Source organism: Bubalus kerabau, chromosome 9 (assembly GCF_029407905.1).
Source record: "Bubalus kerabau isolate K-KA32 ecotype Philippines breed swamp buffalo chromosome 9, PCC_UOA_SB_1v2, whole genome shotgun sequence".
Taxonomy (NCBI): domain Eukaryota; kingdom Metazoa; phylum Chordata; class Mammalia; order Artiodactyla; family Bovidae; genus Bubalus; species Bubalus kerabau.
In genome coordinates this window covers 36510316-36535052 of record NC_073632.1, presented here as the reverse complement: position 1 = coordinate 36535052, position 24737 = coordinate 36510316, and the positions used below count along the sequence as shown (strand labels likewise).

The 24737-nt window shown below is 38.4% G+C and overlaps 1 protein-coding gene across 4 annotated transcripts in view; it reads left to right on the top strand.

The window, feature by feature from the left end:
- PKIB (cAMP-dependent protein kinase inhibitor beta) overlaps positions 1 to 24737 on the top strand; it is a 120907-nt gene that overhangs the window by 10963 nt on the left and 85207 nt on the right. For 3 of the 4 annotated variants that reach the window (XM_055535035.1, XM_055535029.1, XM_055535034.1), the window contains exon 2: positions 16717 to 16815. The exons of the other annotated variant lie outside the window; for it this stretch is intronic. The gene's annotated coding sequence lies outside the window, so the exon portion shown is untranslated. The remainder of the gene's footprint in view (positions 1 to 16716; positions 16816 to 24737) is intronic. 4 annotated transcript variants of the gene reach the window in all.

Sequence of the window (24737 nt, the reverse complement as noted above, 5' to 3'; positions counted from 1 at the left end):
TGACTCATTGGAAAAGACTCTGATGTTGGGAGGGATTGGGGGCAGGAAGAGAAGGGAACAACAGAGGAGGAGATGGCTGGATGGCATCACCGACTCGATGGACATGAGTTTGAGTGAACTCCGGGAATTGGTGATGGACAGGGAGGCCTGGCGTGCTACGATTCATGGGGTCGCAAAGAGTCAGACACGACTGAGCAACTGAACTGAACTGAACTGATGCTTAAGTCCTTGACTTAAAGACTCCACATTTTTGAAATTCCTTGTATTCTTTTTTACATATTAGCAGTCTTCATCTTCACTTTTAAACTATAAGCTGTTACTTCATCTGAAGTATGTAATAGCTCTTACTCTTCACTATCATTCTGTATGACCTTTTCAATCTAGGTCATTGGTTGAGAAAGTGGGTTGAGAAAGTCAAAACACCAGAGTGCATTAGCTAGGAATGTTATAGTTGTTCATAATAGCAAATCCATTTCAAGTTGGCTTAAGAAGAATGGGAGAATTTTATCAGATTTATGTCACCCAGCTTTCAGTCTCAGCTTGATCTAGAGCTCAGATTATTTTGTAAGGACCCAATTTCCGCCTGCTTCTTGGCTCTAGTCTTCTTCAACTTGGCTTCATTCTCAGGCTGTGCTTGGTGGAAAAGTTGCTATCGACAGCTTCAGGCCTTATTTCTCAAGTTTAAATTCAAAGAGAAAAAAGTGTCTTTAGCTAGTAGCACTGGTACCAGTCCTGAGATGGACCAACTTCCATCATGAACCCACTCTTTATGCCTTTGCTGAGTTGGAAAAATGTCATAAGCCTGTTAAGGCAGGCTTTTGACTGCCTCCTTTGTGTCCCACACCACTTCTGAGCCAGTCCCTTGGGCTCAGGGCATTTGAACTCTGATTTGTCGGGTCTGGGTCTCAACTTCATTCTTGGAAACAACAAATTACATGCAGTGACTACAGGAGGAAAGGCTCAAAGGGGAAATGGATGTTTAGCAAAATGTTTACTCTCCTCTAAACTGGTAACAAGATGGCTAAAACAAAACAAAGGCATAAACAGGCTCTGATTAAATCTGTAGGATGGGCTTCTGAGTAAAGATCATGAACATTATTAGTGTATAGGCTCTATGACATTTATTTTGACTGAACAGTGATATTTTTAAATATCCTAATTCTTGACTGTAGTCTTCATAGTTAAGTTGCAAAGTAAGTAAGATTTGTGCAAAGAAATTTTGTGTAATATAATCCTCTTTAATCATCATTAATGAGTTTTATTTTTAATTCTTCCCATACAAATAATAATTTGAAGATAAATCATATCCTATAAGAAAGAAGAGAATCTTTCTCCCTTAGATTAATTTTTTTGCAGCAGACATTTATGAAAATGTATTGATACATGATTTAGATAATAATAGTAGAGAAAAATAACTCAGCTAGAAATTAAAAAGCTTTGTTGGAAGGCCAACTCAGCTTTTAATTAGTCTTGTGACCCTGAAGAAGGCTCTTGAGATTTCAGTTTTTATCAACATGATTATACCAGTATGAGTAATATGATTTCAGTTCTCCATCATGAGATCAATATAGTGAAAAAAGTATCTGTATTATTCTATAGAGTCTATGGTTCCGTAATTTAGTGCTATATGTCCCCAACAATATTCAGGTTCTTTTCTGTGGATGGTTATAGATATTTTTTATTTAAGTTATTCTTTAATAATCTCAATATTCTTAAGATATTCTTTATTTAATGAATTTCAGAACTCAGTACATGCATCTCTGAGATGAGTAGTTAACTAAACTCTAATAAATGAATATCTATTTAAAAGCACCCTCCTGAGACATACAGTTGGCTAACAAACACATGAAAAGATGCTCAACATCACTCATTATCAGAGAAATGCAAATCAAAACCACAATGAGGTACCATTTCACGCCAGTCAGAATGGTTGACATCCAAAAGTCTACAAGCAATAAATGCTGGAGAGGGTGTTGAGAAAAGGGAACCCTCTTACACTGTTGGTGGGAATGCAAACTAGTACAGCCACTATGGAGAACAGTGTGGAGATTCCTTAACAAACTGGAAATAGAACTGCCTTATGACCCAGCAATCCCACTGCTGGGCATACACACCGAGGAAACCAGAAGGGAAAGAGACACATGTATCCCAATGTTCATCGCAGTGCTGTTTATAATAGCCAGGACATGGAAGCAACCTAGATGTCCATCAGCAGACGAATGGATAAGAAAGCTGTAGTGCATATATACAATGGGAGTACTACTCAGCCATTAAAAAGAATACATTTGAATCAGTTCTAATGAGGTGGATGAAACTGGAGCCTATTATACAGAGTGAAGTAAGCCAGAAAGAAAAACACCAATACAGTATACTAACACATATATATGGAATTTAGAAAGATGGTAACAATAACCCTGTGTGCGAGACAGCAAAAGAGACACAGATATATAAAACAGTCTTTTGGACTCTGTGGGAGAGGGAGTGTGGGATGATTTGGGAGAATGGCAGTGAAACATGTATAATACCATATATAAAACGAATCGGCCATCTAGGCTTGATGCATGATACAGGATGCTTGGGGCTGGTACACTGGGATGACCCAGAGGTATGGTATGGGGAGGGAGGTGGAAGGAGGGTTCAGGATTGGGAACACGTGTACACCCATGGCGGATTCATGTTGATGTATGGCAAAAACAATACAATATTGTAAAGTAATTAGCTTCCAATTAAAATAAAAAAATTTATATATTTAAAAAAAAACACCCTCCTGGATTCAGCTACTATGTTTAATGATATATTGCAAAACAGAATGAGACGCCATCTTTTTTCAAGAAGCTTAGGTTTCTATCTGTTTGGTGGGGTGAAGTAAGAGAAAATAATATACAGATCTTTCCTGTGAAGCAGATTGTAATAGGTGCTATGAAAGAACCAAAAAGTGCTGTGGTGTTTCGAAAAAGAAAAAGACAAACTTTGAAATTACTCAGGAAGACCTTATAGACAATGGAGTAATTGGGATGGTCCTTGAAGGAGTGATAGAACGTCAATGATTGGGCAAAATATTCCTGATTGAGAGACCTGCATGAACAAAGGCACAAATACAGAAAAGAACAAGACAGAGCTATGTAGACTTTGGAGGGCTGGAAGAAGATAAGGGTGGAGAGGTACACTGGGGATATAGTGAAGAATCTTAAAAATGCTGGGATGGAAACTTTGAACTTAACTTTTTAGTTAATTGTGGCTTCCCTTGTAGCTCAGTCGATAAAGAATCTGCCTGCAGTGCAGGAGACCCAGGTTCAAGCCCTGGGTTGGGAAGATCCCCTGGAGAAGGAAATGGCAACCAACTCCAGTATCCTTGCCCGGAAAATCTCATGGACAGAGGAGCCTGGTGGGCTGCAGTCTATGGGGTTGCAAAGAGTCGGGCACGACTGAGCGGCTAACACTTACTAGAGAGTCATATATATAATCAGTGCTGTTCTCTATGAGTAAAAAATTAGTTTGATGGGTTGTTTGTATCTAGGTAAATATATGAGTTGTATACACTTTTAAAAAGAATGATTGTCAAATACCTAGCACATTTCCTGGCATCCAGTATGTCTCTATTACTTGTGACCATTATGTTTGTTTGAAGGACTGTCTTACATATAGAGGAGTTTAGACTGATCCTGTGAGCTACCCCACAGGTAGATTTAGGGCTATTGGAGAGAGAAATATTTTTGCTTCAAAATTAAAAAAAAAAGATGTTATAAAGATTAAGTTGCTATAAAAAAGATAGGGGAGATAGAGAAGAAATGGTTAATAGAAAAATCTGTTAAAACAATATGAAAGAATTTTGGTTTATGGCCAGTTTGATATAATGTCAAGTGATTGTCCAACAAAGGTAGCATGTTTTTAAGTTGTATTAATAGCAGCTTTAGCAGAGCAAGGAGTGATGATCTAACTCTATTCTACTGTGGTCAAATTTTTCTGGGGAGATTAGTCTTACAAATAAATACACGTGCACACACGTTGATCAGGATAGTCTGTTATTGCAGAAGTGATAGAAGGAATAGTCATAAAATGGAGATATTTCTTTAGGAGAAATGAACACCTGGGAAGGTGGGCGTGAATGTATAGTATAACATGATGTGTCAAGAAAGAAAAACAAGCACAAGCGTTGGAGTTAGATCTCAGCTCAGCTCCTAACTAGCCATTTTATTCCAGGAAAGTTGCTAGCCGCTTTGTAGCCTGTTTCCTTTCCCACCCTCCTCCCTTCCCCCTCCACACCTCTCCTCCTTTTATTCTACTTCATTTTTGTAACACAGAAATGGCACGATTTGCCTGTAGTTTTATTTTTTGATTAATGATTGTCAAATACCCAGCACATTTCCTGGCATCTAGTACATCTCCATTTCTTGTGGCCATTATGTTTGTTGAAGGACTGTCTTACATATATAGGAGTTTAGATTGGTTCTGTGAACTATCCCACAGATAGATTCAGGACTATTGGAGAGAGAAATAGTTTTTCTTAAAAAAAAAAAGTTACAAAGGTTAAGTTGCAATAAACAAAGTAATGGTTTGTCTAAGTAGGGCAGCACTTTTTGAGTTTAGTGGTTGTGGTAGGCTAGAGCCAAGGCGATAATATATATTTTTACATGAAAGTAATCTTTTCCTCAGCATCTAGGAGGGAATCCCCAAGAGTAAGGCTTCCTACTCTTTTCCACCAAAGAATTCCCAAAAATCTATAGGCATAACTCAAAGTGCTCTGTAGAAAAGTACAGAGTTTGACATTTCATATTCATCTTAAATATACATCGTGCACTCTACTTTATGATGTATTTATTTTGTTGTAGTATCTGAATGTGCTTTAAGTATATACTGTCAAGTAAAACTTTGATAAACAGAATTTATCATATGGTTATGAGTACATTCTGGCATTTCCAAGGGTGCGGTTTCTGCAGTTCTGAGGATACACAGACTTAGAGGTCTTTAGAACCCACAGGCTTGTAACAGACTAAGAATTCCCTCTCAGCGTAACACAGATAAACTAAAAATTCAGATTTCCATTGATTAGAATTTGTGTTGCATGAGTTCATTTAGGCAATCACATTACTGCTAATATCCAAAATTTAGTAGTATCTTGTGTAAACATATGTGTGAACTTTAAGACGTAGGAAAAGCTTTGTTATATTTGAAAATGGAGAATTATATCTTTAGCTTCTGGAGTGGTGAGGTAAGAGGTTGAGTGGCTTCATAATACTGCGTTTGGCTGCTGCACTTGTGGGCTCGTTTTTGTTGTTTGCTCATGTTCCTTTTTTTTTTTTTTTAATTAGTGCTTTGCAGGAAACAGATGTTGACTAAATGCTGTTTTGTGAAGTATTATTTAGGAGGTTTTAAAATTAGGATAGCTTTTTCTTGCCTTTTTACTTAGCTCTAATTTTGTTTCTTTTCTACTTTCTTTTGGAGAAGGAAGTGGCAACCCACTCCAGTATTCTTGCCTGGAGAATCCCCATGGACAGAGGAGCCTGGCGGTCTACAGTCCATGGGGTCCCAAAGAGTCGGATACGACTGAGCAAATGATACTACTCTACTCTCTTTCCTACTTTACTTGTACCGAGATTTCTGCAGAAACTGCTTTAAGAGTTGCTGATCTAAATAAGAAATTATCTCCCTGAGACCAGCTCTAGACCACCTTTTGGTGATTTTGGTTACCTGACCACATATCTCTCTTAAATTTCATGTTATTATGATTTTAATAAAAGGGGCACAGGAAATCTGATTATTTTAGCTATGTTACTGGATGGATTAGATCATTTCAGAAGTATCTGCTTATTTGCCCTTAATGACTCATCATAATTTAGAGGACCAACTCAGAAGTCAGGAGACTAAGTTTTTGTTTTGTGGCAAAATTTTTTATTACTCATCCCTGGTTAATTAAGAGTTAAAAATGCCCAATACACATGTATTTTACAATTTTACCTAGGAGTTTTATCCTCTAATTATTCATAAAGCTATAGCATAAACAGCTCCTTAATGCTAAAGAATATCCCAGGCACCAAGGAGACCAAGTTGAACAGAACAAGGTCCTTGCTATTGAAGAACACGGGATTGATGTTAAGTAAGTAAATTATTGTGAAACAGTGTGCCTAATGCCATTTCAACAGTGTGACTCAAGGAGAAGATACTCAGAGACAACTATAAGAAATTCTAAAGCCAGGGACAGGTTCTCAGAGGAGGTGATGGTATTTCAAGATATTGGAAGATAAACACTAGTTTGCCAGGCAAAGAGGCATGTGTCCTAGGAAGAAGGAGGCTTAAAATGTGTGGTATATTTAGGGAACTATAATTAAATCAATATACTGGACAGCTGCAGATATGGCTGGAAGTTCAAAAGGAAGTATATTCACAAGTGCATTGCATTTCACGATAAATTGCCTGGACTTGACTGAAGGTTTTTAATAAGTGGAGCAGTATAATTGTGTTTTCCCAAAGAAAAGAAATGCAGCAAGGCAAAATGAGTGTCTGAGGAGGCCTTACAAATAGTTGAGAAAAGAAGAGAAGTAAAAGGCAAGGAAGAAAGGGAAAGACATACCCAACTGAATGCAGAGTTCCAGAGAATAGCAAGGAGATATAGAAAGCCTTCTCAAGTGAACAATGCAAAGAAATAGAGGAAAACAAGAGAATGGGAAAGACTAGAGATCTCTTCAAGAAAACTGGAGCTATTAAGGGAATATTTCATGCAAGAATGCGCATGATAAAGGACAGAAATGGTAATCACTTAACAGAAGCAGAAGAGATTAAGAAGTGCGAAGAATACACAGAAGAACTATATAAAAATGGTCTTAATGACCCAGATAACCACAATAGCGTAGTCTTTCACCTAAAACCAGACATCCTGGAGTGTGAGGTCAATTGGGCCTTAGGAAGCATCCCTACGAACAGAGCTAGTAGAGGTGATAGAATTCCAGCTGAGCTATTTAAAATCCTAAAAGATGATGCTGTTACAGTGCTGCACTCAATATGTCAGCAAATTTGGAAAACTGAGCAGTGGCCACAGGACTGGAAAAGGTCAGTTTTCATTCCAATCCCAAAGAAGGTCAATGCCAAAGAATGTTCAAACTACCATATGGTCGCACTCATTTCACATGCTAGCAAGGTTATGATAAAATCCTTCAAGCTAGGGTTTAGCAGTATATGAAATGAGAACTTCCAGATGTACAAGCTGGGTTTAGAAAAGGCAGAGGAACTAGAGATCAAATTGCCAACATTTGTTGGATCATATAGAAAGCAAGGGAATTCCAGAAAAACACCTATTTCTGGTTCATTGACTTAATGCTAAACCCTTTGGCTGTGTGGATCACAACAAACTGGACAATTCTTAAAGAGATGGGAATACCAGACCACCTTACCTGCCTCCTGAGAAACCTGTGTGCAGGTCAAGAAGCAACAGTTAGAACCCGACGTAGAACAACGAATGGTTCCAAATTGGGAAAGGAGAATGTCAAGGCTGTATAATGTCACCCTGCTTATTTAACTTATATGCAGAGTACATCTTGTGACATGCCGGGCTGGATGAATCACAAGCTGGAATCAAGATTACTAGGAGAAATAACAACCTCTGATATACAGATGATACCACTTTAGTGGCAGAAAGTGAAGAGGAGCTAAAGAATCTCTTGATGAAAGTGAAACAGGAGAGTGAAAAAGCTGGCTTGAAGCTCAATATTCAAAAAACTAAGATCATGGGATCCAGACCCATCACTTCATGGCAAATAGAAGGAGAAAAAGTAGAAGCAGTGACAGATTTTCTTTTCTTGGGATCCAGAATCACTGCAGATGGTAATTGCAACCATGAAATTAAAAGACACTTGATCCTTGAAAGGAAAGATGTGACAAAGTTGAATGCATGCTAAGTCACTTCAGTTGTGTCTGACTCTTTGCGATGCTATGGACTCATAGCCTCCAGGCTCCTCTGTCCATGGGATTCTCCATGCAAGGATACTGGAGTGGTTTGCCATGCCCTTCTCCAGGGGATCTTCCCGACTCAGGGATTGAACCTGTGTCTCTTCCATCTCCTGCATTGGCAGGTGAGTTCTTTACTACTGGCATGCTAGACAGGGTATAAAAAGCAGAGACACCACTTTGCCAACAAAGGTCTGCTAGTCAGAACTATGGTTTTTCCAGTAGTCATGAATGGAGGTCAGAGTTGGATCATAAAGCAGACTGAACTCCAAAGAATTGATGCTTTCAAATTGTGGTGCTGGAGAAGACTCTTAAAGAGTCCCTTGGACTGCAAGAAGATCAAACTAATCAGTCTTAAAGGAAATCAACCTTGAATATTTATTGGAAAGACTTATGTTGACGCTGAAGCTCCAACACTTTGGCCACCTGATGTAAAGAGCCAACTCATTGGAAAAGACCCTGATGCTGGGAAAGATTGAAGGCAAAAGGAGAAGGGAACGACAGAGGATAAGATGGTTAGATGGCATCATGGACTCAATGGACATGAATTTGAGCAAACTCCGGGAGATAGTGAAGGACAGGGAAGCCAAACGTGCTGCAGTTCATGGGATCACAAAGAGTCAGTCGCACAGGACTTATCGACTGAGCAATAACAAACACTGACTGTGAGTCCATGTCTCTTGGGGCACACACCTCTTTTTCCACAACAGAGCTCTAAATGACAGTAGAGAAGATAGGAGCGAGGCTAGACTCATGTTTCCATGTGTGGGCAGGATTTTCAGTTGATTGAGTCATTGCCTTTGTCCTAAGAGGTAGGTCAGATACAGATGGAAAAATGTCGAGTTTAGATTTGTTAAAAGCTTAGAACTAAGAAGACATAAATGTGGGTTAAACTGTAGATACGAATGAAGATCTTTCCTAGAAATTGCTATCCTTGGAGCTATGTGTTAAGCTATTTTAGGAATAAACTTACTGTAAAAGTATATGTTTTCTCCATTTTGGGGGGGGCTGTTAACAGAAAACATGCAAATCATAAAATCTTTTGAAATTTGTAAAAGGTTTGAAAGTCATATTTTTGAACGTGATTTTAAGAGAAATGGCATCCTTTATGTGTGTGGTTTTTTTCTTTTTTTCCATAGGCTTTTTTTGGCCACAGATTTGGGCTCTAATGCATTAGTTTTCTGTCAGCTTCTCTAAAGATTCAAGGATAGAGTTTAAATTAAGGATACGTTCAAGGGTACCCTTCAGGGTAGGAGCTAACTCTGCTCTGATTTTTATTTAGTTGGGGAGCATCCAGAGAAATGCGTTTAGATTATATAACTAGTCACTTAGGGCCCCTAGCCTCCTGCTAACCCAGCCCTCTGGAGAGGCAGCGTGCTGCTGGGAGTAGCTGGGTCAGACTCAGCCCTGTTGCCTAGCAGTCCAAGAGGAGCAGTCATAAGGGGTTGTTGCTGAGCAACCAGGGGGCTGCTGCTGTTGTCTCATCCCCCACGGAGTGGCACAGTAGTGGCGGGCCTGTCCCCATGGGAAAAGCAGTACAGTCTGGCAGGGGGCCAAGCCTCCCTCAGAGGCGCAAGGGTTGTTAGCAGTAAGTATTTGACCTTAGCATCAAAGATGATAACTCATGTTGTATGAACATGCAAACAGTTTATGGAATTATTGATGTAAGTTTAATTAAACATGAACTTGGAGCAAGGCAGGTATGACAGCCAGAGTTTTCTTTCAGATACATTCATTCCAGTTTCTTTCTCCTTCAGACTTTGTTGCAGTGTCTGTTTTCTGGGTCAATGGCAAGTAATTTTTTTTTTATGCCTCATGTAATATGTAACTTGCCCTATTAACATTATTTAGCCAAAGCAAATATTTACATTTGAGAAAAACCAGCAAGCTAACTCCTGTGTGGTCAAGTGGGACTGCATGGTGAAGTATTTGATTCAATATCAACACAAGGACTTGCTACTGTTATTTGAGATACTGCTTTGAATTTTCTCTTTGTATAGAAAAGTCAGAAGATACTTCACCAGGACCACATATGACTTTATTTTTTAGTATTTAACACCATCCATAAATGACTCTTCAGGAGAGTTGATAGCTGAAACTAATTAATTCTTGTAAGAAGGGTAAGTTCTGATTTTAGGACTTAAAATTGCCTGTATTGAGTAAACCTTTTCCTGAAGATCCAGAAACATATATTAAAGGCCAAAAATTGAGCTCTTTCAGTGTATTGGAATAATACACAGTTACACGGAAGGCTAAAGTGTGAAGTAGAGGAATGAACATCCATCACTGAGAAATAATGAGCACTGACCAGCTAGAGAGAAGTGATGTAAACCTTTCTTATCTCCCTCTCCCTGTTTTTTCTTTCAGTATTTCTGGCCTTGTGGTGTAACTGTTTGCCTGTAACGGTTTTAGGAAGCAGGCCTTTGGGTACAGAGGAGGAGATTTGTTTGTTGGCATTAGGGTCTGTACTCTTTAAGGGACCTATATTCTTTTTGAAAAATGTACTTAAAAACTTAAAAATTCCTCTCAAGAAGTGCACGCAGATTTTTGTTTTGCACACATGTCCACGCACTAATGTGTCTAAGCCATTCAATTAGAGTACAACTGAGGTGGTATATAGTGATAGAAAGTTTAAAATGTTTTCTAAGATGCCTTCTTTTTAAAGCTACTTAACATGTAAAAGTGAACTTTTTACTTTTTATCCTGTGTATCATTCACAGACGCATTCTATTTATCTTTGTTATATAAGAGTGTTAATGAATCTAAAGCATATTCAGCCCAGTATATGCCAGGTACTGATCCATATAGATGGTGTGCTATGAGTGCTAAGTCGCTTCAGTCATGTCCGACTCTTTGCGACCCCATGGACTGTAGCCAGCCAGGCTCCCAGGCTCCTCTGTCCGTGGGATTCTCCAGGCAAGAATACTGGAGTGGGTAGTCTTGGTAATCTTCTCCAGGGGATCCTCCTGACCCGGGGATTGAACCCGTGTCCCTTACGTTTCCTGCGTTGCTAGGCGGGTTCTTTGTCACTAGCACCACCTGGAAAGCCCCTATATATAAATTAAGCATGTCATTTAACTTTCCTAACAACTATATTCGAGAGGTAGTATTATTATGGATGTTTTACACGCAGAGAAGTCTAGGCCTGCCCAGAAAGGTCAAATAACCAGGATAAATATGCACACAAAAGACTCATAATCAGAAAGTCTGTCTTCAGAGTCGTAATGCTTCTCAATCATAATGCTATATTTTGAGCTCTGTATTATTTCATGAGGGCAGCATGAAGCAATATTCACAACAAACTGTTTTTAGGTTATAATGATATAATGAGAGAATGCAAAATAGTGAAAACTATGGAATCTTTTACATAATTAAATTTGTTTAATTTACTGTTTGAGCCTATATAGTCCATAGTCAGAAGCCTTTTAAATCAAACTTTTTTATATCCATTCAAATTCAGTGGATATACAAAATAAATTCAGTAGGCATTTTGCACTGAGGTTGTTTCTCTTCAGGATGAAATGTGAGATATATTTTAGTTGATATGTGAAATGTGAAGGAAGAGGAAATGGTTAAAAAATAGAGGAAATGAATAAGTGACGGTTTCTCCAAAAAACTCATATTTCTTAGAGGTTTGCGATAAGACACATCAAGGAACTGCCTTTTAGTCATAAGAAAAATAATACAGGGGGAAAGTTGTATGTAAAAGCTAGGTCAACAGTCCAGGAATATTTTCAGCAATGATGCTTAGTGGATTAGTTACAGGCTTTCTAGTCAGACAGGGCTGAATATGAACCCTGTCTCTGTGATTTATTAGCTGTGTGACGTTAGAGAGGTATCACCTTCTCTAAGCTTCAAAAAAAGTCTGTTTTTCTTTTTTGGAAAAAAAGGTTAATTGTGATGATCAAGTGGAATAAATGCAAAGTGTCTAGCAAGACTCATGACACAGAACAGGTATTTATGAAATGTTGAAATCTTTTTTTCTCCTCTCCTAGCAGCAACACAAACAAAACGAGGGTTATCCTAGAGACCTGAAGGGTCAAGGCAGTTTCATAGTGGGATTGTGGGGCCAAAGTTGCTCAGCATGTTAAAGATTCTTGTTCAACTTTTCCAAATTGTTATGTAAAAACAATATTACAGTATAGGTATTATATTTTTAATTAGAAAACCTGATTTTACTTTGCCTATGGTTGTGATATTGATTTGAACCTTAGGAAACAGGATGTTTAACTGTACTAATTGAATCTGAAACATGAATGTATTTCTGATTCTTAGTCATTTTCATCAGTTCCTCTTAATTCATTCTTTAGCTACTGAGGCTTCATTCAAAAAATTTTGAATTTAAATTTTTAGATAGAGATACGACACAGGAAAATTTTTGATTTTGGTCATTTGTGTATATTTCTTATCAGCTGCTGTAGCTGTAACCCTGAGTCCCCTGAAACAGGGTCTTTGTTTTCTCTGTGGCACCTACCACATGGTTTAGTTGCTAAACAATGTCCAAGTCTTGAGACCTCATGGATTATAGCCTGCCAGGCTCCTCTGTCCATGGGATTCTCCAGACAAGAATACTGGAGTGAGTTGCCATTTCCTTCTCCAGCAGATCCTCCCAACCCAGGGATTGAACCCAGGTCTCCTGCATTGCAGGCAGATTCTTTATTGACTGAGCTACGGGGGAAGATTTACCACATGGTAGATAACAGTATTTGATGAATGACAGAATGGATAAAACAGGTTATTTGTGATTTTATGTACATACAATAGCTATTAAAAATTTTGAAAATGTAGCAGTTGCTAAGGATCTGGTTAGTAGGGTAGTTTAAAAACTATTGTAGTTGTAGAAATCAAGCATATACAGTAGAAAAAAATAGAAGATACTAGTCTAAGGGTTAAAAGAGGGAAACTTAAGAATACGTAAAGAAATTTGAAGAGAATACTGTAGTGCTAATTTAGTTGTGATCACTTTTATAAATGGGCTTACCAGGTGGTGCTAGTGGTTCAGAACCCGCCTGCAAATGTAAGAGACATAAGAGATGAGGTTTTGATCCCTGGGTGGGAAGCAACCCCTGGAGAAGGGCATGGCAACCCACTGCAGTTTTCTTGCCTGGAGAATCCCATGGACAGAGGAGCCTGACGGGCTACAGTCCACAGGGTCGTGAAAAGTCAAACTCGACTGAAGTGACTTAGCAAATATAAGTGTATTTCAGCTCTTACAAAAGGTGAAAGGACCATGATATGGCATATCTGAAAATGCTAGAGATAAAATACTAAGTGCTGTAGATGGATGAATAAAACATTGCCATTCAAGATGTTCACAGGCTGCTAAGAGAGACAGACATGCACAGAGCCATCATGAGAAGTCGACCATGATAAGTGCATCAGAGAGTTATGAACAAAGTAATTTAGGGGCAGGGGTTATGACTCATAAGAAACTTGAGCAGTTCCAAAGAGCTTTACCAAAGCAGCAACCTTTGAGTTGGCTTTTAAGGAAGCTCAGAGCTTACTCGTGAGAACACAGGGGTATGACCTACATTCTGGGCAGAAGGACCGGGAAGTTTTTAATATGGCCTATTTGTGCAATTTTTTTTGGTATTTGTTGCTAGCTCTATGTAGCCACAGAGAAGGCAATGGCACCCCACTCCAATACTCTTGCCTGGAAAATTCATGGACAGAGGAGCCTGGTAGGCTGCAGTCCATGGGTTCGCTGAGAGTTGGACACAACTGAGCGACTTCACTTTCACTTTTTACTTTCATGCATTGGAGAAGGAAATGGCAACCACTCCAGTATTCTTGCCTGGAGAATCCCAGGGAAGGCGGAGCCTGGTAGGCTTCAGTCCATGGGGTTGCACAGAGTCGGACACGACTGACACGACTTAGCAGCAGCATTAGCAGCAGCAGCAGCTATGTGGCCAAGGCATTCAAACCAGCACATTTTATCACAACTTGTACAAAGTCTGGGCTTTCCAGGCAGCTCTAGTGGTAAAGAACGCACCTGCCCATGCCGGAGACCCCAGAGACATGGGTTTGATCACTGGTTCAGGAAGAATCCCCTGGAGAAGGAAATGGCAACCCACTCGAGTATTCTCGCCTGAAGAATCCCATGGACAGAGGAGCCTGGTGGGCTACAGTCCATAGGGTTGCAAAAAGTTGGGCATTACTGAAGTGACTTAGCATGCGTGCACTTAGAAAGTCTAATCAGTAAATACTGGTTTTTGAATACCTGGGTGAATGAGTGAACAAACTTACCTTCTTAATATGGGACAATAGTTTTCAAATAAAATAATTATATAATAATTATTGAAGGTTGTGTTTCTTTACTTGATTATACATGTGCGGTTTAAAGAAAAATTTAAACTTTGTAAACTCTGATTCACATTCGTCTCATTGGTTTTTAAGAAAACACAGCCATGGACTTTATTCCTATCATTCTGTTCTTTTCTTTCTGCATTTAATATCTACACTTTTGTTGGTTTGTTTAGATGCATGAGTTCAAATATGTTCCTTTTTTTTTTTTTTTTTTAAGTCTAAAGTAAAACCTCCCTAAATGGAGGCCACAGTACTGCTTATACATGAAGTGATATTTAGGTTGATATTTTTATTTCCTCTTTAGAAGCAGAACAAACATCCTATTGTACACATTCTCCATTCTTCAAGTAAAAACCTACAATGCAGTGATGGGGAGTGGGATGGTATTTCTTGTTGCAAAGTATCCAGTAATATCTGGAGGATTTAGCTGGATTTTAGAGATTGTATTAACATTTGTGGCACAAATGACAGTTGGGTTTATTAAATGGCAGTTTCAGCCAATTAAGATTTCTCATAGTTTTGAGTTCCTTTTCTTTCCCTTTTCAATTTCAGTATGTCTTCGGAAGGCAAGTATATTAGAGTATGATTCCTTTGGTGTTTTGTTTTTCCTTTGGAAGCCAAAACAAAACGCTTCAGAACATCATAGTCCCGAAAGGAAGCTGTAAGACTTGGGAGTGTGATCACAGCTACCTTTTTAGGATCCCAAACCAAATTGGGTGTTAAACATAAGAAACACATATTTTACTTATGCAGGACTTCAGGGAGGGTAATAAAATAACATTGTGTATTTGTGTTTCATCGTCTGTGATCTTTCTTGATTCCCAGAACAGCCTGGAGAGATAAGCAGGGTAAATATTTTCATCCCCATTCGATAAACAAGGCTCTGTCATTTACCTGTGGAAAAAGATGAGTCTTCAAAGTCAGCATCTGATGCAGGGGTAAGCTGGAGCTAGAACTGACTTGAGCATTTCTGCCTTGATGTTACAAGCCCTGAGGATTTTCTTTTACTGGCTTACTTGTAAGCTGTGAGGAAATGTGGGAAGCAAAGGCAAGAGAAAAGTAATGAAATTATTTGCAAATGAACTTGAAAGATGGCTAGCATGATGCTGTTGGTATTTGGAGAAAAAGACTGTATTTGAGCATCATGGTAAAATATTACTACCACGTAGAATTCCTAGGTTTTACACAAATTACAAATTCAGTTACTGTCCCAATGTGAGTGGTTTGTGGAATATGGACTGGAAGGAGCATTTCTCAAACTGGGAAGACTAGCGAGAGACGTAATGTCTATAAGAATCGTTGAGGTGGAGGCAGGTGTGGGTGAGGAGAGTGGAATTAGATGTGCTTGTGGGAATGGAATTGAAAGGAAGAGTGAGTTCGAGGACAATTATGAACCTGGGGTAGACAGAATTTGGTGGCTTATGAGGAAAGAAAACAGCAAGCAGTACTGGACTCTCCTACTCTGAATGACCTTAGTAAAGTTAGCACATACAAGCATAGGAATATTGATGTTTCTGGCTCCATGCTTTACAGAAGAAGGAACAGACGATCTCCATAACATGAAACTTGGCTCTGTCACCTGGGACAGCTAAGCACTTGGCATGTGTCTGCTCAAGTATGCAGACCACCTGAGTGAAAGGGAGCCTGGTTTACCCAGCGATTGGCAGTGGCCACCTCTGTCAGAAGTGTCCATGGGAATGAAAATAACTCATTATTAGTTTTTAAACAGGGGCTTTTGATATAGAAAGACCCAAAAGGATAGGAACAAGGAAGCCGTGCAAGTGTATCAGATGCCCATTCACAGCAAAATTTCAAGTTACCCTTTGATGCTGAGGCATTATGTGTGGGCCAGGTTTTATTGGGTGGATTTTCTCTTCCAGAATGCCAATCACTGTGTTATGTAATTGAGGAAAACAATGTCCTTGCTCCTTGGCATTGAAATTCAAAGATGACTGCAGGGATGTATGGCTTTTAAAGTTACACATCTGAGAAAGGCTGGCACTCAGCTGGTGAAACTCATTTCAGTGGAAAGTTGAAAAGCTGAAGAAAGCAATGTATTTTGCTCTATTGTTGATTTTACTATTTAGTAGGTATGTCTCCGACTGCTCACATTACATGGTCTTGGGTTAAAACCCCAAAAAAGTTGATCCAAATACAATTGGGGGGTTTGAATAGGTAACAAAATAATAATGACAAAAAAAAATTTTAAAATAGGGAACAAAATAATAAGAGAGTGCTGAGCTGCTTACTCAAGGGAATTTATCCTGCTCTTATTGTAAGTCAGAAACGAATAAAAGAAGTCAGGATGAGGAATGAAAAAATAGCAATGAACATTATTTTTAAAATTGTGTGTCATTTTGTCATTAAATTAGATGTTATTGCCCAAGGAACCATTTGTTCTTTTCCAAAACAGACAAGAAACAAAGGATGTTTATCTTAATACATCTTTTTTTCCCCTTTGTTTCCTTCAAGGGTCATGGTATACTGAAAAGGCACTCAATCAAGAGAAATCTGGGGGGAGCTGGAAACCATCAAGTTATTGAGACCACACAGGGGGCAGAAAAGATAGAGGTGGGTATGCTTTTGATCCATCAATCCTTCTATTGAGGGTGTCCCTGAAAATGTCTTTGTTGCTATAGATCCAGAGGAAAGCAAAGGAAAAGTAAAGTGGGAGGTCTTTATTTTAGAAAACAAATCAATATGGTTAAATGGAAGCTTGATAGAATCTATTGTTAATGTCAAATTAATAGCATGCATGTGGAGAACTTGAGCTACACATTTCCATCCAGTGTCTGCCAGGGACCAGCGATTAGTACACAGACTAAGCTTGGTGTGATATTTACATTCTTAGCTGTGCTTATTTAAACTGTACCTAACAGAGGCAGCTAGCCCACCAAAATAAAGTTTTAAATTTGTATCCTTTAGAACAGAAGAAAAATGTATAATATTACCTATAAACTTGTGTGTGTGCTCAGTCATATCCAACTCTTTGCAACCCCATGGACTGTAACCCTCCAGGCTCCTCTTTCCATGGAATTTTCCAGGCAAGAATATTGAAGTGGGTTGCCATTTTCTACTCCAGAAGACCTTCCAGACCCAGGACCCAGAGATCAAACCCCCATCTCTTGCGTCTCCTGCATTGGCAAGCAGATTCTTTACCATTGCGCCACCTGGGAAGCCTATACATTTACCACTCTTCAAATACTGATCTCCCTAGAGACCACAGCAATAGCTTTATAATCAGTACATAGAAGGAAATAGTTTTGATGACATTAACTGGTAGACATAAATCTCAAATACTTTTTGAGAAACCATTTTCTGTGTGCTGCTGATGGCCTCTCTCAGTGCTGTGTTTTCCCACTGGGAGTTAGGAATTTGCTCCCCTGCTACAGGGAAAATGGCAGACCAGAGACCATGGAGTAAGTCTCAGACTGCAGGAAGCCTCCTCCCACTCTTGGATTCCATGAGAACAGAGCTCCAAGGGAACAGGAAAATGGAAGACATTACATTTGCTTTGGGCTCATTGCCTGGGTTTCTAAAAAGCAATGCAGCTTTCCTATTAACCTGCTGTGATTTCATTTAAACAATGGCAGTGGATTCATTTTCTTGTGTCATCTGAACATTTTTAGTACTTTTATGTCAACTTTTCAAGTTTGTGTCAGTGGAAATTGAAATCTACTGTTAATAAAAGGTAGAACTAATATGACAAAAATTTTTATCAGAAAGCATTTATATTTCTGCATAAACGACTGGAATCTCTATACTAAGGTAAAACAGCAAGTACATTTTATATACATTAATTTTGTATTTAAGGAAAATTGAAACTAACGTAAAATAATTGAGTCTTCATTGTGGGTGGAGTGGGTAGAGGCTTATAAACATAATCTCATGTAATCCTTGGAGAAGGCAATGGCACCCCACTCCAGTACTCTTGCCTGGAAAATCCAGGCAAGATTTTCCAAACGGAGGAGCCTGATGGGCTGCAGTCCATGGGATCGCTAAGAGTCGGACACGACTAAGCGACTTCCCTTTGACTTTTCACTTTTATGCAGTGAAGAAGGAAATGGCAACCCACTCTTCACTTTCATGCAATGTAGAAGGAAATGGCAACCACTCCAGTGTTCTTGCCTGGAGAATCCCAGGGACGGCAGATTCTGGTGGGCTGCTGTCTATGGGGTCGCACAGAGTTGGACACGACTGAAGCGACTTAGCAGCAGCAGCATGTAATCCTCACGATGACTGTGGGGAAAGTAAGGAAGGCATAATCATTCCTTGTGAAAAAGTGCACTTTGCCAAGCGCACACATGTGGCTAGTGGGTGGTGAAGTTAGGATTTGAGCCTGATTTTTGTCTGATGCTTATGCCTGTGTCCTTGACCACCTTGGATAGGGAGATTTGGCATGAGCTAAAAAAAAAGTATCTTGTTTCCATCAGGTATTTATAGTTGATGGTTGAAAATATACATTTTTAAGGAACACATTATCCCTTATTCTATGAACTCTAAAAAAGAGATGAAACATTTTTCTGATTCATTTAGTGAGGAGCATTTAACTAAAAAAAATTTTGAAAAATAATAAAAGTGTTACAAAAAAGAATATAACAAAAATTCACTGAAATACTAAATATAGTAATGTAGAAATCAATAGAATAATACAACAAAATGATGTTTCTTCTAGAAATGTACAAGTGATTAAATATTGAGAAATTTATTGTAATTTCATAGTCATAGACTAAAGGATAAAACTACGATTTTTTCACTTCCTGATTCCAAATGACACTTGATAAAATGCAACTATATTTCTTTTAAGAACACACATTTATAAAATTTAGTAACATAGGAATAGAGAGCTGTTTTTAAATTGTGAAAAGCAGGAAAAAACAAAAACATTAGATGCTTACAACATGTCCTGTTTCATCACTTATATTTAATTAGCGTCATTCTATAGATTTTAATCAATGCAATAATTTTTTAAAATAGCTAACATTTTAAAAATTCTTATTGTATATGCTAGAAGCTGTTCTAAATGATTTACAAGTATTAACTCATTTAATTTTCATAACAGTTCTAGGGAATATTGACTACTGTAATTCTCATTTTACAAATTAGGAAGCTGAAACCCAGAGATGCTAAGTAACTTGGCCAAGATCACACAGCTAATAAGTTGTGTAGCTAAATAAGCACTCAAGTGGCTTAACTCATGAGTCTTTAATTTTAAATCATATGATATACTGCCTCTCAAAGTTCATGGTTATTAGCAGAGAGATGACATCTTTTTTCCTTAAAAGAGTGTATATATACTTTTTTTTTTTTTTACTAAAAATCCCAAGAAAATTAATTGAAAAGCTGTTAGAATAAGAAACTTCAGGTAAGTGGACATACAGAGGATAAATATGTACAAATCAATTGACTTTTCTATAATAGCTACAAATAGAAAATATGAAAAATGCCATTATAATAATAATAATGAAATATCATATATCTATGAGTAAGCTATAATAGAAATGTATAAGATTTAAATGAAGAAAATAGCATTTGATTGAGAAATGCAAAATAAGATTAGCAGTAATGAAGATTGATATTATATTCCTGGATGAGAATAATAAATATTGTAATGATGCTAGTGTCCCCAAAATAATTTATAAAATTAATGCTATTCCATATAGGACCATAAAAAGAGTTTTAGGGCCAAGTTGGCAAAATGATTATTAAAATTCATCTGGAAGAATGAATAGACTAGGAAAAGCAAATTTTTGAAACAGAATAATAATGAAAAAGAACTTCTAATTCCAAGTATTAAAACATAAAAAATTACTGTTACTAAGACAGTATTTCAGTATGTTACTTTTTACTAAAATAAAGACTTAGGAGAAGCTAAATCACCTTGAAAATTCTCCAGATTTAAGCATACAAGGGTGACATACAATGAAGACTGCATTTCATGTTGGTAGAGAAAGTACTGATTATTACAAGAACAGAATCCTAATAGTGAATTGTTAGCAAAAATTGTAACCATGACTCTTTTGTTTGTATGAAATGCAAATAAATATTAGTTTAACTGAAAAAGAAGCCTAATGAGATATAACTGAAAAATCGGCAAACATAATCTGGTCTAATATGACATCAAAGGCAAAAACCATAATTGGAGATTGATAGACTTGACTGCGGGACATATTAGAACTTTTTACATACCAACAGAAAGGGGACTCAAACAGCACGCCTAGTACTGGATCTGAAAATTCCTTTCAGGATAGAAGGAATAAATCAGCAAGTGCTGACTAATATCCCAGGTGCACTACTGTTTTGAGGCTTCATAAAGCAAAGCCCATCCTGGAATAGTGCTCATTTGTTACTGTGCTGTAGGCACGGAGCAAATTCCAAAGATGAAATTCTAGAGATCAAATCATGACACGGAAGTTAGGATTGTTCCACCTAAAAAGGTCAGCTAAATTAGAATTGTAGCATACAAGAGAATAAGGAATTTCAGCTAGACAGTTTTATAATTCATACATATGCCAGGGCATTTCATTTCAATAGAAGTGATTTACAACATCATTGAGTGATGTCTGGAGTTTTACAATGTATTAAAACACTTTATCTCGAATAAAAGTGAAACAATTCTAGTTTTCTGTCTTGAATTGTGTGGTGGATAATTGCAGAGAGTGACACAAGGATAAAATGGAGAGAAGTATTTCCTGTTTTATTGTAGAGAATGGTGCAAGAAAAGTTGTTTCTTTATCTCCCTCTAAAGTAGCTTTGTTCCTTCTGTGCTGGGGCTTTAGGACAAGTGGGAAAACAAAATGTATTATGATCAATGAACAAGGGAAAAAAGAAAAAGAAAGCTTTGATTTATTTTAAATATCCCAGGTGATATCAGCCTGGACTGTGACAGTCAATTCACACTAACATAAACAAAGCAGTCGTTTTCTGTACTGGGCCCTATTAGAAAAATTTCTAGACTCCAATCCCCAAATAGACTACTCTGGTGGCTCAGTGGTAAAGAATCTATGTGTAATGCAGGAGACACAGGAGATGTGGGAAGATCCTGGGTCGGGAGGATCCTCTGGAGTAGGAAATGGTAACCCACTTAAGTATTCTTGGGCTTCCCTGGTGGTTCAGATGGTAAAGTCTTCCTGAAATGCAGGAGAACAAGGTTTGATCCCTAGGTGGTAAAGATCCCCTGGAGAAGGAAATGGCAACCCACTCCAGTATTCTTGCCTAGAGACTTCCATGGGCAGGGGAGCTACAATTCATGGGGTTGCAAAGAGTCGGACATGACTGAGCAACTAACACTTCAAGTATCCTTGTCTGGAAAATTCCATGAGCATGACGGACTACAATCCATGCAGCTGGGAAGAGTCAGACATGACCGAGTATGCACACAGACAAGTCCCAAATATCTTGTGAGAAAAGTAAACGGCAGGTACATCAGCTTCCTCATCTTTCTGTTCACATTCAGTCCCTCTGGGTGTCCCTGGTCACTGCTGTTTGCTCCTGAGGTCATTCCTCCTGTTCCATGCCTTTCTGCTGGTGGTCCCTCACCTGAAAGACCCTCCCCACCCCATCTCTTCCCATACGTGGTGTTCTTTTCCATTTCTAGGTTCAAATTGTCCACTGTTCTGCATTCCCTTACTCTTCTCTTCTATCCTAACGCAGCTGTTATTCCTGGATCAAGTTTGTTTCTTCGGCTCGCTTTGTCCACCAACTCTAAAGAGGTTCTTCCCTCTCTGACACAAGGGGTGGGATTGTTAAAAGGTGACTTTTTCTCAGGAAGCTTAGAGGTATTGGGGGTTGGCTAACAGCCATCATCAATGTCCTCCCTATAAGAACTTTAAGGTACTCAGGAAGTTATTTCCTTTGCAGATCCATCCTGGGGCTTATGAGACATACCTGGAAATGCCTGAATCTAAAAATAAGCTCTAATAACCCTGCCACACAAAATACTGGTTTAAGCATATATCTTTATTTGTTCATAGATGTACACCTAGTTTATCTTTGTCTTTTCTTTTGTACATACCACATGGCTTGTGGAATCTTAGTTCCCTGACCAGGGATCAAATCTGTGCTGCCCTGCAGAGTCCTAACCACTATACCACCAGGGAAATCCCTATACTTAGTTTATTTATTATTGACCATCCTCAGAAAAAAAGTTTGGAGTAGCCAAAAGAAATGTATAAAGTGTTTTCTTGTTATAAATAATAAAAGCAAAAGAGAAGCTTAGCCATTTTGTGTTAAATAAGAGGAATACTATCAAACAAGCACACACTAAAGATAAAGAGATAAATCTTAAGAATTTTCATGCTAGCCAGACTGTTGATTTTGAAGACAAAAAAAAACAGAGAGCAATGACTTTTGATGGGAAAACTGGGCAACAAAACAAATAAGACCACCAAAAAAGAAATCAAACAGATACCCTTGTAAAGGAAAGAAAGGGGAATATATACAAAGAAAGGTAGTGGTCTTTGACACTTTAGCACTAATTGTTAGTGATCAAAATAATGGCCATTTACTGCTTGCTGCTAAGTCACTTCAGTCGTGTCCGACTCTGTGTGACCCCATAGACGGCAGCCCACCAGGCTCCCCCATCCCTGGGATTCTCCAGGCAAGAACACTGGAGTGGATTGCCATTTCCTTCTCCAATGCATGAAAGTGAAAAGTGAAAATGAAGTCGCTCAGTTGTGTCCGACTCTTAGCGACCCCGTGGACTGCAGCCCACCAGGCTCCTCTGTCCATGGGATTTTCCAAGCAAGAGTACTGGAGTGGGGTGCCATTGCTGTCTTAGTTGTTTGCAAAACTTGTTTTCTCATTCTTTTATTCAATGTTTATTGAGCACTTGCCCCATTTACTCTGTGCCATTTGTGAGCACTGAGGATGCAGAGCTAAGGATACTTTGCAGTTCTCCAGGGTTTTTGAACTGCAGGATCTAGAGATCTAAAGATCCAGAGAAAAACTGACCAGAGGACTGTGAGGAGACCCAAAGGTCGTCATATCAGGAGTGATTGATGTTTAGTGCTCTAGAAAGGTCCTCATGTATGATGTGCTAACTTTCTTCAGTTATATGAGGCTGATCATTTGCATGATTGAGGAGGCAAAACTAGGCTGAGTGGATGGGAATCAGAGAAAGATACATTGAATTAAAGGAAAGGCTGCCTGAAATTTTATAATGGGCTACCTCTGGTACCTGAGATGGTCCCAGAAGCTTGGTACCACTAGGAAGGAGAGTGGCACAAGGGATTCATGTATGAAATGGTGAGGGGCTGGGGATGGAGTGTTGGGATTGACTCATCACTGAAGACAAAATATTCTTGGGTCTATGGTTGAGAACACTGACATGGGAAGGATTCCCTTGAAGACAGTACAATGAAGGACTCTAAGGAGTGAGGCCCACCAATTTTGCACTTAACCCTTAGACTCTGTTTTGGTAGTTCATGTTCTGTGTTTTATTAGTATAACTTACATATTGAGACATTTAAACAATGCTGAGAAGAACAAAGCATAAAATCAACTCCCACCTCTCAGAATTGGCACATTTGCTTGAAGTCTTCCTTTTTAATGAAATAAAATGGTACAATTAAGTCTCCTTTCAGAAGCATCTATGAATTAGTGCATATTGTTCCAATCCATTTTATACTGTTACCCACAAGTTTATGCAACCATTCCAATATTTAGTCCTGGCTTGTGTTTTTTAAATTTACAGAAATAATGCCACAGTACTTTTCATAACACTGAGTTATTGAGATCTGCGTGGTTATATATAGTTCTAGTTCTGTTCCCTTGGGTGAAATTTGTGGGTTTTTTTTTTAATGCTTGTAATCTTCCATTTTATTTATTTATTTTTATTAAACTTTTTATTTTGGATTGGGGTATAGTCAATCAACAAGGGATGTTGTGATAGTTTCAGGTGGAGAGCGAAGAGGCTCACCAGTAGGTATACATGTATCCATTCTCCCCCAATCCCCCCTCCCATCCAGGCTGCCACATAACATTGTAGAGTCCGTGTGCTATACAGTAGGTCCTTGTTGGTTATCCATTTTAAATATAGCAGTGTGTTTTTTGATAAGACATTTAATATTAACACTTAGTGGCCTTCCTTACTCCTAAATTTGGCCCATAGATGATAGGATGTTATTGCTGGAAGATTTAAGAGAAAACATCATTGTAATTTATGTCTTTATATATTGTCTTTATATATATATTGGGACTTTTTGAAAATGACAGAAGCTAACCCAGATGGAAAGTCAGGCCAATGTAAATAAACCAGGACTTTCCCAGACAAACCACAATGGAGGATTGGCCTACATACAAGGGAATCAAGCCTTTGGTAGGAGACATGACTTTCTGGATGACACAAGTGCTAAGTGATTAGTCCTCAAAATACCAGCCCAAATCTCAAAATCAAACACTTTCGTGGGATAAGAAAAACGTGGAATGCTTTCCAGTCCATTGTTCTTTTCATCATGGACTGGATGTTTAATAAAAATGCAGAGAAGTAAGAT